The sequence below is a fragment of the Rousettus aegyptiacus genome, unplaced genomic scaffold (assembly GCF_014176215.1).
Source record: "Rousettus aegyptiacus isolate mRouAeg1 unplaced genomic scaffold, mRouAeg1.p scaffold_m13_p_7, whole genome shotgun sequence".
Lineage (NCBI taxonomy): Eukaryota > Metazoa > Chordata > Mammalia > Chiroptera > Pteropodidae > Rousettus > Rousettus aegyptiacus.
In genome coordinates, this window is record NW_023416310.1 from 186,736 (window position 1) to 204,328 (window position 17,593).

Genomic DNA, 17,593 nt, shown 5'->3' on the forward strand with positions numbered 1-17,593 from the left:
GTTCCGACCAGGTCGGTGTTCCTCCCAGGTGCGGGGTCCCCCCAGCTCCGAGTTTCCCCCAGATCCGGGTTCCTTCCCCGTGCGGGTTCCAACCAGGTCCAGGTTCCCCCCAGATCCGGGTTCATCCCGGGTCCGGGTTCAGACCACATCGGGGTTCCTCCCCTGTACGGGTTCCTCCCAGGTCCGCGTCGCCCCAGGCCCAGGTTCCCCCAGGCTGCGCACGCCTGGCGCCGGGGACGCGCGCTCGCGACCAGCCCGAGACGTCGGACTCGGTCGTCGGACCCCGGAGCGGCCCCTTCCGGAGCCTCGGCAGCCGCGGCACTTCCGCTTCCGGCGGGGAGGAGCCGAGGGGCCCGCGCTGTCGCCGGCGGCGCGTCCCCGCGGGCTCGGCCGAGTCGTGGGCACCGCCGTCGGTCTCGTCGGGTCACGTCTTTGCCGCTCCGCACGCGGCCAGAAGGAGCCTGCGAGTCTCGGGAATTCGCGCAGGTTCGCGTGACGGGCGCAGCGGGTTTCCCCCTCCTCTGCGTGTCCCTCGCCGCTCATTTGTCTGTCGTGTCAACTGCTGTCCCTTGGAGCTTGAAAGGCAGTGGCAGAAGAGAGGCGGCCGGGAGGAGGCCGAGCGGGCCACGTGGGCAGAGGGACGCTGGGGTCGCAGCCGCTTGCCTCTCGCCAAGCTCCGCTGGCTTCGTGACTGTTGCGGCTGGCCAGGGTCCTCCTGCTCCTGAGCGTTTCGCAGCTCCTCCGGTTAGACGCGCTGACCTGCATGGTTCTGCCTTGTCCCTATGTGGGGTCCCCACGTCATGGGAGCAGATGGAGCCCCCGAAGCGGAGTCCCGGGTGATGGGCCTGAAAACCGGTCCCTGGTCGCTTGCATCACGTCCTAGGGGCCCGTCGTGTCCGGCAGATACCAGAGTGGACAGGCGGGTGACAGCTCTCCTAGAACCAGCTGGGCCGCGAGGGTCAGGCTGGGGCCCCCGCGGAGCTCTACCCCCCTCCTTCTGTCTTGCATCACACGACTCAGTGTTTCCAGATGTTCCAAGTTTTATGGTTTATAGATTCAGGACTGAGAAGCCAGAAATCTTACTTTCCACACTGTGGGGTCACCGCCTGCTGAACCTGAAGCTCTTTCTAACTATGTCAGTTATAAGAAAACATTTTAATGGCTCGAAAGGGGAGTGATGGTGATATGTGTTACCTGTCTTTGCTGTGAGTGCCCTGACGTTTTGGAAGGTTCTGTGAACACGTTGTTGGACTGGTGAATTTTGAACTCTCACGACTCAAAAGGCAAACCATATCTGTTTGTTTTTGTTCAGATCTCCAAGTTTTATATAGAATTCCCATAAATAAAACATTGTGCTTGGAGAATGTGAAGCATGAAAACAAATATGGTCCAGCCGACAGCAGAGCCTGATATTTTAGTCTCCTGGGTTATTTCTTAGGATCCCTAAATTTTACGTTAGGAAATGCTTTGGGAGCTCCAAAACGTTACTAAATTGAAAATTTAATTTCTTTTTGAGTTATACATGAAGTATTAAAAATATTTACATGTGAAATCTTGTTCCATATCTTAGTTGGTAAGGGCATGGGCACTCCTACAAGTGTCACTAACTCGTGACCACAGTTCAGCGCCCCCTTCACAGGCTGGGGCAACGTTAGAGTCCCTAGCCTCACCCAGCTGTGTAATGGCAGTGAGCTTGAGGGCTAATGATTTTCCGTTGGTGATACATATTGACGATGGTGTGACCCATGAGATATATACACAAGGTCGTAATCAGAATACTTGTTGGTTAATGACCAACAATGTTTTTAATTAATCCCTTTCTTTCCATGGATTATTTCGTTCTCTGCTGGAGCAACCTCAAGGCAACCATGTAGAAAGGCATATATTTCTATGTATTTTGATTTTTAGCACCATTAATTTTCCCAGGGATGTTATAAGCCCTACCTACATACTGGTTTAATAATGGCATTCAGTAATAGACATGGGTGAGATTTTTGGCTGTTTAGAGAAGTTACTCTGGTGGAATAGTGAAGGTATTTCTGTTTCTAAGAGAAGAAGAAGAAGAAGTCAAGAATGTATAAATGTATTAAAGCAAAATGTAGAGCTCTTAAGGATTAAAATGAAGGTTTAGGTGGGTGATTTTGGATGTCCCGGGTAAACATGCTATTTCTTGAATATGAGTAAAGACAGTAAAAGTTGAACATATTCAAATGAAATCATCCATTGAATGAAATTTAGTAAAAAGTTTGTTTGTTTATTTATTTGCCAGAGGGGCCTAACAGATTTTCTACAGATACATGAGAAAAGTGTCAGGCAAAGAAACACTTAGACTAACTTAGAAACGGGACAGTTAGAGGAAGGCATAGTTAGAACAGTTGATTAAACAGTAGTCAGAGAGATAGTTAGTGATCAGTTTTGGCTGTGTAACAAACGACCTCAAAACTTAGTTAAAACAGTCGCCAATTATTTAGTTCACAATTCTGTGGTCATTCTTCTGGTCTGGGGTAGCTTAGTTGGTCTCTGGGGGCTTCTCTCATTCATCTGTGGACGGTTGAGAGGGCTGCCGGCGACCAGGAGCTAGCTGATTTCCTGCTGAAGAGCTTTAGTTCTTTTCCATCTGTTTTTCTTTTTTTCTTTTTAAATCAGAATAGCTTTGCCTCAATAGCATAACAGTCTTAGTTTCCAAGATGCAGATCCAACTATATTAGTAATTATGTCAAAAGTAAATGGGTCAAATATTCCAGTTAAAATGCAGAGGTTTTCTAGATAGACTAAGTAGAAAATAAGACCTACTATATGCTGCCTACAAACGACTTTAAATATAAAAAAAAAATAAATAGTTAAAAGTAAAAGAATAGAAAAAGATATACCATGCAATCAGTATGTGAAAGCTGTTGTGGCTGTCTTAGTACCAGACAATGAAGACTTAAAAACAGAGACTGTTACCTGAGATAAAAAGGAACATTTTACCATAATGAACGGGTCAGTTTTTCAGGAAGACATAATCATCGTTAATGTGGATATATCTAAATGTAAAGCTTCAAAATACATGAAAAGAAAAGTGATAGAATAAAAGTGAGAAATAGACATATCTAAAGTCATGGTTGGAAATTTTTAATACCCCTTCCTCAAAAAACCAGTAAGGACCTAGAAAATTTGAAAACTGCTATCAACTAATCTGACTAAATCTGCTTCCACAGAGCATTCCAACAGCTAGGGAGGAGATGCTGTCCTGGAGTGACAGGGATGTCCACCGGGGTAGGCCATACACTGAGCGACAAGATGCCTGGATGGATTTTGAGGGCCTGAAACCTTACAGTTTCTGCTCTGATCAAAACAATCAAATGAAAAATTAAATAGAAAAAAATCTAGAAAAGCCCCCATATACCCGGAAAAGAGAAGTAAATTTAAACCAATAAGTAGGATGAAAGAAATGAATAAAAAACTGAAATAAGCACAATAGAAAAAGACAATAAAGAAAAATACTATAAGTTGGTTCTTTTGAAAGAATAATAAATTCGATCTATCAGAAGTCAGACTAATCAAGAAAAAAAGAATGAAAACACATTTTCAGAAATAAAAAAGGAGACAGCACAGCAATTCTACATAATTTAGAAAGATTACAAGGGGACGTTATAAACAAAGTTATTCTAATAAAGCAGATGAATGAAAAGGACACAGTCTTTGACTGAGATGGCTTATCAAAATTGACACGAAAAAGTTGAAAATTTGAGTCTACATCTAACAAAAGATTAGAACTTTTGTATTGAAGGTTATCAAAAACTTTACCACAAAGATAACTTTGGGACCAGATGGTAACTTCTTCACTGATGGGTTAAATGTGGAAACTTAAAGTCCAGCAGAAAGTTGGGGCTGAAGGGACACTTTGTCCACACAGCCCACACAGCCTCGACACCAGACGTGACAAAGACATTCCAGCAAAACATGCAGGCCAGCATTCCGCACGGGCGTGAGCCTAGAATTCTTTACCAGGATACTGTAAAGTAAAGAGAGAATGCAACGTTACAAGTGGCATGTATCCCAGAAATCCCAAGGCTGATTAAACATTTGAAAATTCCTCGATGGAAACCAACCTATTAATAGAATGTAGAGGAAAATCATACGAGCATTTCAATATATGAGCAATTTCAAACGTTTGAGAAAGCTAAACACTTATTCGCAATAAAAAATTTAGCAAACAAAAATAAAAGGAAACTTCCTCAGTCTGTTAAAACATCTATGAAAAACCTGCAGCTCACTCAGTGGTGAAATAGCGTAGGCTTCACCCCCAAAAGCAGGAGTAAGACAAGGATGTTCCTTTTGAATGATTCAGCTCGGCGCTGAGCTGGAACACCTAGCCGGTCCAGGCAAACAAGAAAAAGAGAGAAAAAGGCATACGCATTGGAAAAGAAAGAATTAAACGGTCTTTATTCACACATGGCATGATTGTTTACGCAGAAAACTCTAAGGAATATACAAAATAAGTACTAGAAATAATAAGCAAATTTAGCACTGTTGTAAGATATAAAATAAAGATAAAAATTATATATATTTTTCTATATACTAGCATCAAGCAAGTAGAAAGTGAAATAAGGCTTTCTTATATATTAAGAAGGAGTATAAACTATTCAGAAGTGTATTTCACAAAAATGGGCAATAATTGTGTAGTGAAATTAAATAAGATCTAAATAAATGGAGATATATACTACTTTAATTTAGAGACTCAATTTTGTTAAAAATTCAAATATCCACAGATTGATATTTAGATTCAACACAACTCCAACGGAAATACCAATGAGCTATTTTTATTTTTAATGTACAAGTTAATTCAAAAATTTATGTGGAAATGCAAAGGACCTAGAATCACCCAGATACTTTCAATAGGGAAAAATAAAGAACAGAGTGCGTCTTACCTAATTGCACTCACTGCAGTTACAGCATGGTGTGGGCGCACGCGGTAGGTAGACAGTTCAGAAATACAATCCACTAGAGGATAAATTGATTTTTGACAAAAGTGCTAAAGAAATTAAATAAAGAACTTTTTAAAATAGTGCTGTAATGACAGAATAAATATATGGAATAAACCAGCCCCCATCACTTGGGTTCATATACCAAATACAAGCTAAATCTGGAAGAAAACACGGGAGCCTATCCCGACAGCCTTAGAGCAGGCAAAGATTTCTTAAAGAGAACAAAAAAAAAAAAAAAAGGCACTAACCTGTAAAGAATAAATTTGAAAATTGAACTGCATTAATGTTTAAAAATCTCCTTAAACATTAAGAAAACACAAAGGCAAGTCACAGGCGGGCAGAGAACATTCCTAACATATACATCTGACAGAGATCTTGTAAACAAGCTACGTAAACAATTCCAACCTGACAAATGAAAGACAGATGACCAGAAGTGAATTAGTGACTTAGGCAGACATTCCCCTGAAAAGATACACAGATGTCCAGTAAGTACATGCAAGGTGCTCAAAAAAGGATTTCCGTAAATGAGTGTTACAGTGTGATGCCATTTGCTAAAACTGAAAATTCAGCTGCACCAAGTGCTCAGGTGTTTGGGACCAACTTCAGCCTGGGTGGTGCTGGAGGGAGCGCCAAGCGGCCCACGCGGTTCAGAGGCAGCTGGCGGTTCTTCTGAGGTGCGAAGGCTCCCAAGGTAACCGCTCAGTGGTGCCACCCTGCTATTAGCCGCGATGCCGGAGAGACGCCTGTCCACACAACAGGCGGCAGCCTCGTCACAGCCACCGAAGGCTCTGAACAGCCCAAGCACCCGCCAGCAGGAGAAAGATTAAAACCTATGACGCGCTTCGCCATGGACGCTGCTCAGCAGCGATCGGGGTGCACGCCGCATGCACAGCACCCAGGGGAGTCTGCGAGCAAGGCGGGGCCCGCCGGGCGCGCGCGCTGGCTGGCCAGTGTTCGCGACGCCCCTCACGTGGCTTGAGCCCAGGTGGCCCATGTCGGCAGACCCCAGAGCGGCGCTGGCCTGCGGGGTGGGCGGCTGCTCCGCTCGGGAGCGCGAGGGCACGTTCTGGACGGCGGGCGTTTCTGGGCCTGAACTGGCGCGGCAGGCTGCGCGGCGGCCCAGAGGTACCCAGGTCCTCATTGCTGGACCCGCCTTCCCTGTCTTGCATCCTCGTGCTTTCTCTATACACCCGGCTTGATGTCCGAGCCCACAGCATCCTTTGTCACCTGCCGGGGGCCGGGGCGGGGGGTAGGTGGGGGGGAGGAGCAAGAGCCGTCAGGCAGAGCCTGGGCTGAATGCCGGGCGGGGGCCGAGAGGGACACCCCTCCGTGGCTGCCGCATCGGGGTGAACGGGGTGACGCCTGGCGAGGGGGTCTCCTGGAGCCCTGTGGTGGCCAGGGCTCGGGACTGCAGATGTGTTCAGACAGGAAGGTCACAGGCAGGGCATGAAGGGCGAGGTGACAGCACCGAGTCCCACTGGCAGGGGTTGCCCGGCCGGCCACTGCGGTGGGAGTGAACGTGTTGCCAGTGCCCGAGACGCCGTGGAAACAGGACGGCGATGGGGCACAACCAGGCCAGACGGGGCCCCGGCAGACGGCCCCTGCCTGGCCAGCGTGCCGCCCCCGCCGTGGGCCCACGGGCTTCTCTCTGTGCGGAGTCTCTCATCTCTCGGCCATTCCCAGTTCGCAGAAGTGTCCTGGTCGGCATTTCCGATTAATAAAGATTCAGAACAGTCTCTGAATAGTGAAAACCAGAAAGGACTATAAAAGGTTAAAAATAACTTTGAACACGTTGAAAAATATAATTGCTTTGGATCCTCAATCTGTAGCTCTCGGCTGCATCTGCTGAGAGCCGGCGGCCTGCACTCGGGGCCGACCGCCCATCTCTGACGCGGGCCCAGGGCGCGTGTGCTGACCGCCCGCCCCCGTCAGGGGCCCACGGGCGCCACAGGGCTCCCGCCCGCTCCCGACCGTGGGAGGAATCTGTGGGCGGTCCGCCCGGCATGGTCCCGAGCCCTCGCGCCTCGGCGTGCACGCTGAGCTCGGATGGAGGCGGGCGGCCCCTGCCGGCTGTGAGCGGCGCCCGGGCAGGCACACCTCGCTGCTGGCAGCGCCCTGCGCAGGGGCCGCCTGGCCTCCCGGGCCGGGTGCACTGCGGGCGCCTGGTTCATCCTGAGGCACACGGGGGAGCCGGCCAAGTCAGCTGTCCCCTTCCCGGAGGGGCTGACCCTGCTCTCAGCTGTCCAGTGTCCTCCGCCCCGGCTCTAGGCATTGTCGCTGGTGAAGGGGTGGGAGCCGGCAAGGGCCCGTTCCCTGCGGCCGGCCCCAGGGATGCCCAGAGGGGGGCAGTGTGCCAGGGACTATGTCACAGGGCCTCGGCTGGAGGGCTGCGGGGCTGGGCCCAGCACAGGGACGGCGAGTGGCACGGAGCACGTGTCCCGGGCAGCGGTTACCGGGCAGAGTAGGACACTCGCTCGCAGGAAACAGAAAGCACAGCAAGTGAATGCGCGAAGCTCAGGGCTCTGCCAGCAGAAGACAGGAAATGGCACTTTGAGGGAGATTAGAACCAAGTGAGAGTAAGCCGTGGCTTGACAGCGAGCTTCAGAGCGAGGCGAGTCTGCGGCAAAGAGCTGAGACCCAGGAGGGAGCAGGAAATGCTGGCGAGGGAACCTTCCAGAAGCTGGAGGAGAAAGGGGTGGAAAAGATGATGGAAATACGGGAAACTCTGACGAGCGTCCTGCAGGCCACTGAGTCAGTTCCTGGCCCAGAGGGAAGAGCCGCTGAAATCACGAAGGACGCGCTTCCAGGCTGAGGGGAAAAGCCCAGGGCCCAGCAGGAAGGACAGGACCGGCCGAACCGGGCGCGGCACCAAGGTGGGGAGCCTGGGGAGCCCGGCGCGCCGGCGGCGCAGGGCGAGCTCGAGCGCTCGGGCCAGACCCGGCGCGTGGCGCGCGCCCGCGGGGCTGGGTTCGCGCGCACAGAAGCGCGCGCCGAGCTCCGCCCTGACCAGAAGACGGGGGGGGGGGGGGGGGGGGGGGGGGGGGGGGGGGGGGGGGGGCGGGGGGGGGGGGGGGGGGGGGGGGGGGGGCGCCCCGCCCGCAGCTGCGAGCTCCGCGCTCTGGCGGCGGCCCCGGCTCTGCGCGGAAGTGGGCGTCCTCGGCTTGGGCTTGACTTCAGGGGCAAGTTGAGTCCTTCGCCATTGGGTGTGGGGTTGGCCGTGGCCTTTTCAGTTGTCCTTCGTTATGTTGAAGAAGTTCTATTCCTAGTTTGCTCGTTTTTTTTTTTTCTTTTTTTTAGTCATGAAAGTGTGTTGAGTTTTGTCAGATGCAATTCCTGCGTCTGTTGAGAGGATGACGTGTGTCATCTAATGCGGTGAGCTTCGTCGACCCGGCTCCCTGTGTGGAACGGCCCTCGTGTTCCCGGGGTACATGCTGCCTGGCATCGTCCGAGCACCTCGTGTGACCCTGGGCTCGGCGCGATGAAAGGCAGTGTTGGCCTGTAAACCGGCCACACCTTCGCTGTGTCCCTTAAACTGAGCTGCACTGACTGAGCCTAGGTCCTGCCCCAACGCTGGAGTTACAGGGGCAGCTGCGGGTTACGCCTTTTCACGGGACGTTTCAGAGAAGCAGAAACTCGTTGCATGACGGCCAGCATACAAAAGTCGGTTCGCGTCTCCAGTGTCAGTTCCCTGACAGATGACGTTCTGTGCTCAGGCAGCGAGGCTGGGTTTTAAGAATGAGAATAGTGAGCCATTTCTCGTTGTTATCTAACAGCACACACGGAACGTGCGGAGATGAAATCCGATGCAATAGCAACTCGGTATCATTTTTTTTTTACCAATAGTGATTTGCAATCAAATTTAGCCTAGAGATGTCTCTCCGTAGTTAAATATTGCCTAGGTATCATTACATTTTTGTTCGATGTGCATCGAAGTCGACATTCGTAGACTCCTGCTTGTCTCCGTTACGCTGCCTCCAGCGATCGAGTTCATTTTTCTTTTGGTGTTAGTTTTTATTTTTCCTTTGGGTTACAAAAGTTATAATTTCCTATAGCTACGTCTTTGTTAATAATACATAGACTTTTATCAAAAAAATGGTATTCTTGAAATAGTTATGTTTCTCAAGGTTCTTTTAAAATTGTGGTACATGTATATAAATTTATATCTATTTTCTTAAATTCATATTTCTCATCGCATAGACTTTTTCACAGCTTTATGGAAATATAATAGACAATTAGTTGCTCATATTTACAGGGTACAATTCAACGAAGCTAGTAGAGGGTTACATTCTTGTTTCATGTTTTAAAACATCTCTTCCAATAAAAGATGAAAATCCAAGACGATTTAAAATTTCCTTTCACTTTCGATTACCTGTAAACATTTGACTTGTCACGGCGCACGACGTTTGCTGTTTGCTTTCGGAATAGTTGTGGTGATTACGGGTAAACGCGCGCGTGTGTGTCTCGCCGGCGAGTCCCGCCGGCGCCCGGCTCTGCGTGGGGCCCTTTGCCTCCTCCCACGTCTCGTCTTCTTTTCTCGCTTCTCATGTCTTTCCTGCTTTCCTTCATTTTCCCCATCCTTTGCCCATCTTTCTTTCTTTGGGATGTTTGTTGAATAAAAAATCACGTAGTCTTAAGTAGAGGCTGTACATCCATCCGGACAGCCTGGTTTGAGACGCGTGTCCGACCGTGTCCTGGAAGCTGAGTGAGGTGCTTAGGATGGAGCGGCCCTCGTTGACAGAATTTATTTCAGCAATGACGTGGCTTTTCCAGAAGTGAGTCAGACCCAGCAGCAGCGTGTTTTATGTGGGACATTTCCCTTGGTCACCGAGAGGCTCTCTGTCTGATGCACATTTGACCTTCGTCTGCTGCTCAGTGCCTGTGAGATCAGCCTGCTCAGAACAAGGAATACGTAGGACCGAAAGAACCCAGACCTCAAGCGTCAGAGGTCAGAGCAAAGCTCAGAAATGGTGGCGTGTTGACCTTGGTGAAGCCTGTCACCCCGCACCCCCCACACACACACTTCCTCTGTGGACGCGGGCTCAGCGCCTCATCACCTGGTCAGGTGCAGGTCACCAAGGTCATGAAAACATGCTCCACAGATCGGGTCTAAGTGTCTAGACGCCATCGCTCATGTCGAAGCACGAGGGACTGTCCCCATGCCTGGCCGACGGGGGAGGTGCTCTGATGGACCAGGATTATACTGATTCTTTTTAAGAACAGGTTTTATGTGAGTTCTGACAGGATGGCGGAGGATGACTCAAAGGAAGACCTGCAGAAGGGGGGTCAGTGGCCGAAGTGACCCTCTGGCCTTTGTTGCTGGTCACTTTCTAAAGATTAAAATATATTAAAACACAGAGAACAGAAATTATATTTTATACATAATTTAATCTTGCTTTGATGATTCAGAAGCAACTCGAATCTTGCTTCAGGGTTAGCATTTTGAATATCAGTTGGCATCCACATCTCTGTACTTGAGAGAAATTTGGCTTATGAGCCCGACTGCCTAACACAGCCCAGGGGATCCTCCTTCATCTACAACCCCGGCATTAGCTGGCTTACTTAAAATTTAACCCCTCAGGCGCAAACTTCCACTGGTAAAATAGCTAAGTCCCGGATGTAAGCACAGCAGGGTGACAGTCCCGTGCTACATGTCTGCGTGTTGGTAAGAATAGATCTTAAAAGTTGCCGTCAGAAGAAGAAGCACGTGCAGCTGCGTGTGGTGGCAGATGTCACCTAGACTATGGAGACCGTTTCCCAGACAGATAGATGTCGAGCCGTCGGGCTGCACGCCTGAACCCAACAGACGGTCACATGTCGGTTACGCCCCAACAAAATATAAGTAAATAAGTCAAATAATTTTAGAAATTCCTTTGTCTTTCTATTCTACTTAACATTTTAATTCATATTACATATTATAAAAATAACATTCACCATGTAAAGAACATTTATATATTTTGGGGGTCTGTGTTTTCGTTTGTTCGATTCTTTTTATGTCTTGGTTTGCTGCGTGGGCCTTAAAACAAGTGACTTATATGCACCTCTAGGTCCTTATCACTGATGCAGAAATGAATTTCCATTCAGTGAATCATAAGAAACATTATTAAAGGCAAGTTATGAGGTAGAAGACAGGTTGAGCCTAAAACTGGCTAACCACATGGAAATGAGGGTACATACCGGGGTGCGGTGGGGCGGGAGGGTGGAGCACCAGCTTCAGCCAGGGAAGATAAAGAGCTGTAACCCGGGGTGGGGAGAGGTCGAGGTCTAAGTTATATTAGGGCCATGATGGGTAGTCATAAAGGTGTTCTTAGGTGATTTGCAAGTGAGGTCATTGTGTGTGTGTGTGTACCCGGGCTGCTTTTAATTTATTTTTAATTAATTTATTCTTTTAATTGAACTGATTTAAATTCCACACCCCCTTCTGGTAACCCCTAGTCCATTGTCCATGTCCATGAGTCTCTGTCCTGTTCATTTGTTGCTTTTACGTTTATATCCCACATATAGGTGATATCATGTGATTTTTAACTTTTTCTGTCTGTTCTGGGGTCTGTTTTTAGTGCATTCTTTTATATATTCATTACTGTACCAGTGTAATACATTTTCAGTTATTAAAACTTTAAAATACATTTAAATATCAATTGTACAAGTGTCACCTTATTGTACTTTAAATAACCTTAAAAAGATTTATCGATTTGTTTTTGTAAATTAGATTTGTACTGTCAGATTGTATGGGAAGAATTAATATCCTTATAATTAAAAATGAGGCGGTTTCAGCCTCAGTTTCGCAGTCACTTCTGAGTGACCATCACTAAGCTACGGCACCTCCCAGAGCTTCCGTCCTGTTTACATTTCACTGGGACAACGATCTTGCCTTCGTGGGCTGGCGTCAGGATTGAAGATAATTTTTGTCGTTACCTTAGAGCTCAGAATATTGGAAGTATACATTTTAATTATCGGGAAACAGCCCGGAGGCTCCGCAGGATTCGCCCCCCTCGTTGGGGCGCCCCCATCCGCGCCCCGAAGGCGTGACCGCAGGCTCCCCGCGGAGGGGCGGGGGGACGGCCCGGCGGGCGCCGACTCGGGGCGGCTCCGGCCTCGCGGAGCGGGGAAACCTGGGGGACGCCCGCCGAGGGGGGGAGGCCGCACGGGACGCCCGAGGGCCAGCGTCGCGGGTCCCACCGACGCGAGGTCCCTAGAGCGGTCGCACCCGCGGGGCTGGTGGCCGGCCCGGCCCGCTCGGGGCCACGGCGGCGAAGCGCGCACGTCGGACGCGGCAAACTGTGTGTTGTAAATATTCACCGCGCTTAGGGTGAGGCCTTTCTGGCAACTCTCAGCGATAAACCTAAGAATGTTTGGAACGTTGCACCATGCTCGCAGCGCACACTGTCGAAGTCCTGAGATGCGACACCAGACGTTTGGGTGTTTTCCCCCTGGATCTGGCTCTTGTACGTTTTCTGCTCCGGCCGCCACTGGCCGGTGTGTCGGCCTGTGTGGCAGATGCGGCTCAGACCGACGCCGGAGCAGCGAACCGGGAGGCGCCCGAGCTGGGGCCTGGGGCCGGGGACACGGAGCGGGGGGCACGGGGCGGGGGGCACGGGGCGGGGGGCACGGGGCGGGGGGCACGGGGCGGGGGGCCTGGGGCCGGGGACACGGGGCGGGGGGCACGGGGCGGGGGGGCACGGGGCGGGGGGCACGGGGCGGGGGGCACGGGGCCGGGGGGCACGGGGCGGGGGGCCTGGGGCCGGGGACACGGGGCGGGGGGCACGGGGCCGGGGGCTCCGGGGCGGGGGGCACGGGGCGGGGGACACGGGGCGGGGGGCACGGGGCGGGGGGCACGGGGCCGTGCGCCGCCGTTTCGCGTCTCAAGCTCCTCGGCAGCCACGTGTTACGACCTCTGTGTTCAGAAGTCGAAGCCGTTGGTTCTCAGCCCTCGCGGAGCGCCGACCGCACGCCGAGCCCTGGGAGATTGGGGGGACCTGTCCCCATCTTGTCCTGTGGCGAGCAGAGGACAGAGCTTGCAGAGCGCAGAGCAGACGCCGCGATTCCTGGTGCCTGCTGGGGGCACCGCGTAGGCCTTCGCGAGCCAGAAAACTTTCTCCAGTTGGCGAAAGTGATGCCAGATGTTTCAGTGGCGCGAGAAATGGATCTCAGGCTCCAGCATCTCACCGTGTGGGAAGGTCTCAGCCCAGAGTAGGGCTGGCCAATCCGGCCTGGGTTGGCCTGAATTCGTGGGTTAGTTTTTTCGCCTTTAGGACTGCCGTGGCCGAGCTGTTAACTATGCCCTGTCTCCCCGGCCCATGGCCTCCGTCTGCTCCCTGGGTTTTGAACACTGCTCCTTCCGACCACGACTGACCTAGCACCCTGGGGCGGGCAGAGTAGGCCGAGGTGCTGTTGGCTCCAACGGAACTGGCCAGTGTGGACTTGAGCTCTGAGCAGTGCGAATGTTAGCGGCGGCGTCTTACAGCCCAAGCCGGGCCTCGCGCCTGTCAGCTGCCAGAAACGCAGACACGAGCCGCAGGGCTGGAAGGTGCAGGCGGTGAGTGGTCGGCCCCGACTTAGGGGTGTGTGTGGGGGGCAGTGCCAGAGGACAGCTGTGGGGACACGTGTCCCATCGGTCAGACACTGGCAGGCAGCAACATCACCCACAGGGAAAGGTCATACGATTAGATTCATTACTTTGGTTTTGCTATTTTTTTAAATCTTGGAGTGCTTCTGGGGATGACCATGCCCACAGCGCCCACTGGATGAAACCGGCCTGACCTGAAGGGGAGGGTAATTGTCTGTAAGGTCACACAGCGCCAACCCACACCGCTATCGACGGGCGAACCCAACCCCTGGAGCCCGGTTGTGATGTAAATGGCTGTTTGACATTTATTAGCTCCATCAATACGTTAGACATGGCACCAGCATCGTCTCGAGTCCTAATCAATGAGATCGCAATCTTAATTCATCGTAGAGACAGCCGCAGACAGCAGGCGAGGGCGAGTGGCCCGGCCCAGCGAGCTTTCCGGCCTCACTCTGCCTGCCTTTCAGGACCCCGAACATCTAAGGTTTAGAAGCCTCATCAGCGCACAGGGCTGGCCTGGCACCGGGGTCAGGCTCCACGCCGGGCCATTGCAGGCGAGGCCTCCCCGGGGTCGGGGGCCGGCCGTCGCCTCCGTCCTCCATGGAGCTCCTCCACGGCCACTGCGTGCCCGGTGACTTCCGTCCCGTGAGGAGAGAGGCGGATTTCCCTGTGTGTGGAGCCTTCCGTGCAGAAGTGCCCGGGCTCTGGGCTGCGATGTGTGAGCTCAGCTACGCACACGGGTGAGGGGTCGGGAGGCACAAGGACGGGGCTCTGTTCCCCGTGTCGGCCACAGCCGGGAGCCCGTTCCGTCAGGCCGGGGCGCCAGGCGGCCGTTTCTGCGTCCAGCGTTTGTCCCCCTCTGGGAGGGCTGTGTTTCTGCGCCATGGGTGTCAGAGGCGGCGACCCGGGTCTGCAGAGGTCTGTTCCTGGTCCACAGTCTTCCCTGTCCACGTCCCCTGATGGACACTGGCGACTCCCCGCCTGGGTCTGCGCCCAGCTGCACCTCAGGGCAGAGGCCGCTGGCCGCTCGGCGGCCCGCGGTGTGTGTGGCACATACCAGATGCTCAGCTTTCTTGCGCCGAGTGCCTCGCGGCGCTGCGGCCGCCGCTGTGACACGGGCTGCGCTCGCTGACCCCGCCCTGCCCAGAGTGTCCCCTCCGACCTTCCCCAGGGCCTCGGTGTTCCCCAGCCGTGGCGTTCGGGCCTTTGTCAGAACGACGAGGCACCGTCAATGGAGGTCACATGAGGCACGACATGATCGAGCTCGTCCTGGCTGAAGCGCGGAGGGCGAGTCGGAGCAGAGGACCGCGTGGGCGTGGAGGCCGTGAGGAGACACAGGCCAGAGGTGGGGGCAGGACGTCGAGAGGCTGGCGGGTCAGGGTGCAGGGAGGCGGCGCTTCGGCGGAGGGGCAGGCGGTGACCCCGGCCAGCCCGGGCTCCTGCAGAAGCAGGGCTGGGGGCATCCGAGGCGGCGACGGCCAGGAGCCCTGGCGGGGGCGGCTTGAGCCAGGGCAGCCCCGGAGCTGGGGGTGTCTCGCCGGAGCCGCGTCGGGATGTCTGCACGGGGCGGGGGGCGCTCGGGGAGCCTGCGCTCAGGCCAGGTCCTGTGCGCACTTGCCCGGGGGCTGCGTTCCTGCAGTGACAGCTAGGGGCGAGCCACTGAGTGTGAAACTGGGGTGGTACGGACGCAGCTCGACTGCTGTTCATTCTCGCGTTTCTGACAGACGAGTGGCAGGAAGTCTTCTTTAAACAACAACGACGACATGAAGCCGACCAGGAATTTAAACGAATGCTCCGAAATCATCAGGGCACGTGGCGGCAGGGAGCCAGAGCCGGCCCGGCAGGTGACACGTCCCCGTGTGGCAGAGGAGCAGGGGCCGGGCTGTCTGCACGCACACGGCACGTCCGGCTGGTGTCCCCACAGTGGGGACAGAGCTGTGCTCTTAGAAAGCCACCGTCACCTGGACACGTGGCCAGGGACTAAAGAAGTAGACAGAGGACTGTCACCTGAAAGGAACACAGGCGAGGGGCCTGGGGACTTCAAGCACGAAAATCAGGGGTCGGAGCCAGCGCGTCCCGACCCACGTACGACCCATCCCGCCCCCCACATCCCCCGCCTGCCCCGCGTGTCCCCCGCCTGTCCCCCCACATCCCCCGCCTGCCCCGTGTGTCCCCTTCCCTTGGCTGGCTGGCTGCACATCTGCGGCTTCTTCGACTGGCCGCCCGGCCGAGGCTCCCTCCCTGTCGGCGACGCCCTGGGCCCCGTCCATTTGGATGCCCAGCCAAACCCCGCACACATGTCCGAGCGGCTGGACCCTGGTTCCACGTCACCTTCTGGAGGCGAGTCCCCGGCAAAGCCCTACGGAGCAGCTCCCACGGGACGGCGCCCAGGCCGGTGGCAGGGAGTGACCGCCGGCCTCGGCGCGGGCAGCCGTCCAGCCCTGTCTCCGGCCTCCGGCCCCGGCAGACGCTGTCCGGGGCGTGTGCCCGGTGCCGCCACACGTGGGGCCGCAGTCTCTGCGTGAGACGAGCCTCGCGCTGCTGCAGGGTGGCAGGCGGTGCGCGCAGCAGCGGCCTGACACCCACTCTCCTGGAGCCTCGGTCACGTCTCCGCTCAGCTCTCCGTTCTGCTCGATGTGTTTTGAGAACTGATTTAATTACAAAACCTTAACAAACCAAGCTGTGCGTTTTTCACGTGGCAAAGGACCACACGCTCACTGGAGCCTTGAGGAGAATCGGTTTACTGTGGATTCTGTCCAACACTAGGAGGTTCTGTTGTCCAAAAACACAGTTTGGAGAGATGAGGGTAGATTCATTAGTGCCGTTCTGGCTGGGAGTTTAAGCGAGAGGCTCTTAGACCAGTCAGATTTTATTAAGCCGAATTCTTTTTTGGTGAATCCATGGAATGGCTCCAATTTACTTGTTCTAAAGTCGTGAAACTCTGAAACCGTTTGTTTTCCTTCTTTAAAATCCTTCCCCTCTCTTCCTCCCCCTCTCCCCCTCCTTCTGACATTACTCCAAGTAGAAACGCGTTCTGTTTCCTACGCGTCTGAGGACTGGACGTTCGGGACACGCGGGTCACAGAGGACGGGCTCTCCCCGCGGCTTCCCCTCCCCGTGTCCTCGACGGTCATGCGTGGCGCGCAGTGAGCTGCACGCGGCCAGCTGCCAGGCGCTCGTCAGCCGGACGGCGCGGAGAGCCCCGTGCTCCCGCTCTCGGCGGCCCCTTCCCGCATCCGCCGACAGACCTTTCCTACTGAGGCTAAGGGACAGCCGCTGAGCCGAGTGTCACGGCTCAAGCCGCGCGGCAGCAGCTCCCAGGGTCAAGTCGCAGCGCATTTCCCGTGAGCGCCGTGCTGGAGTGCGTGCTGCAGGGCTTCGGGGCCCTGCACGACGTCTGCGAATCTGGCCTGCGACCCCCGAGCCAGGACTCCCTGGGTAAAGGCCCTCATCCTGAAGACCCCAGCTTACACCAATCTGTCAGAGGGCTCGGGCCAAGTCAGACGGCTAAAAATAAAGCGTGAGCCTTGTTTTTAAAATTATCATTTTTTATGTTAAAGACCGTTTTTGAAATGTGCTTATATAGTGGTATAAATCAGATTAATAAATGTCACCATTATCATGAAAATAAGTTTGTTTTCGGCTTGTATAAAATGAAGATCTTCTGTGACAAACGCCTCTTCTTTCTCCTCTTAAAAACCAAACGTGCCAATGCCTCACCGTGCCACTTAGGTGGGGCTTTTAGGGCCGCCCGCGTCGCGAGGACGCAGGGCTGTGGGGGCGCGTGGGCTTGGAGCTCAGCGGGACAGTTTCCCGTGCGCAGGGTGGCGGGCCGGCCGCTTGGCAGTGGGGAGGACTTGCCGCCCCTGAGCTGTGCCCTTCAAGTGGTTAAACAGTAAGTTTCACGATATGTGTATTTTACCACAGCAAGAAAAAAAAAAAAGCCAGAAAGTTCGCGATCGTATTGGAGAAATAAAGTTTGTCATTGTGAATTTCACCTATCACCTTTAATCAACTTGTCTTTTTTTCTTAAAAATCATCTTTTCCCTTAAAAAAACGTG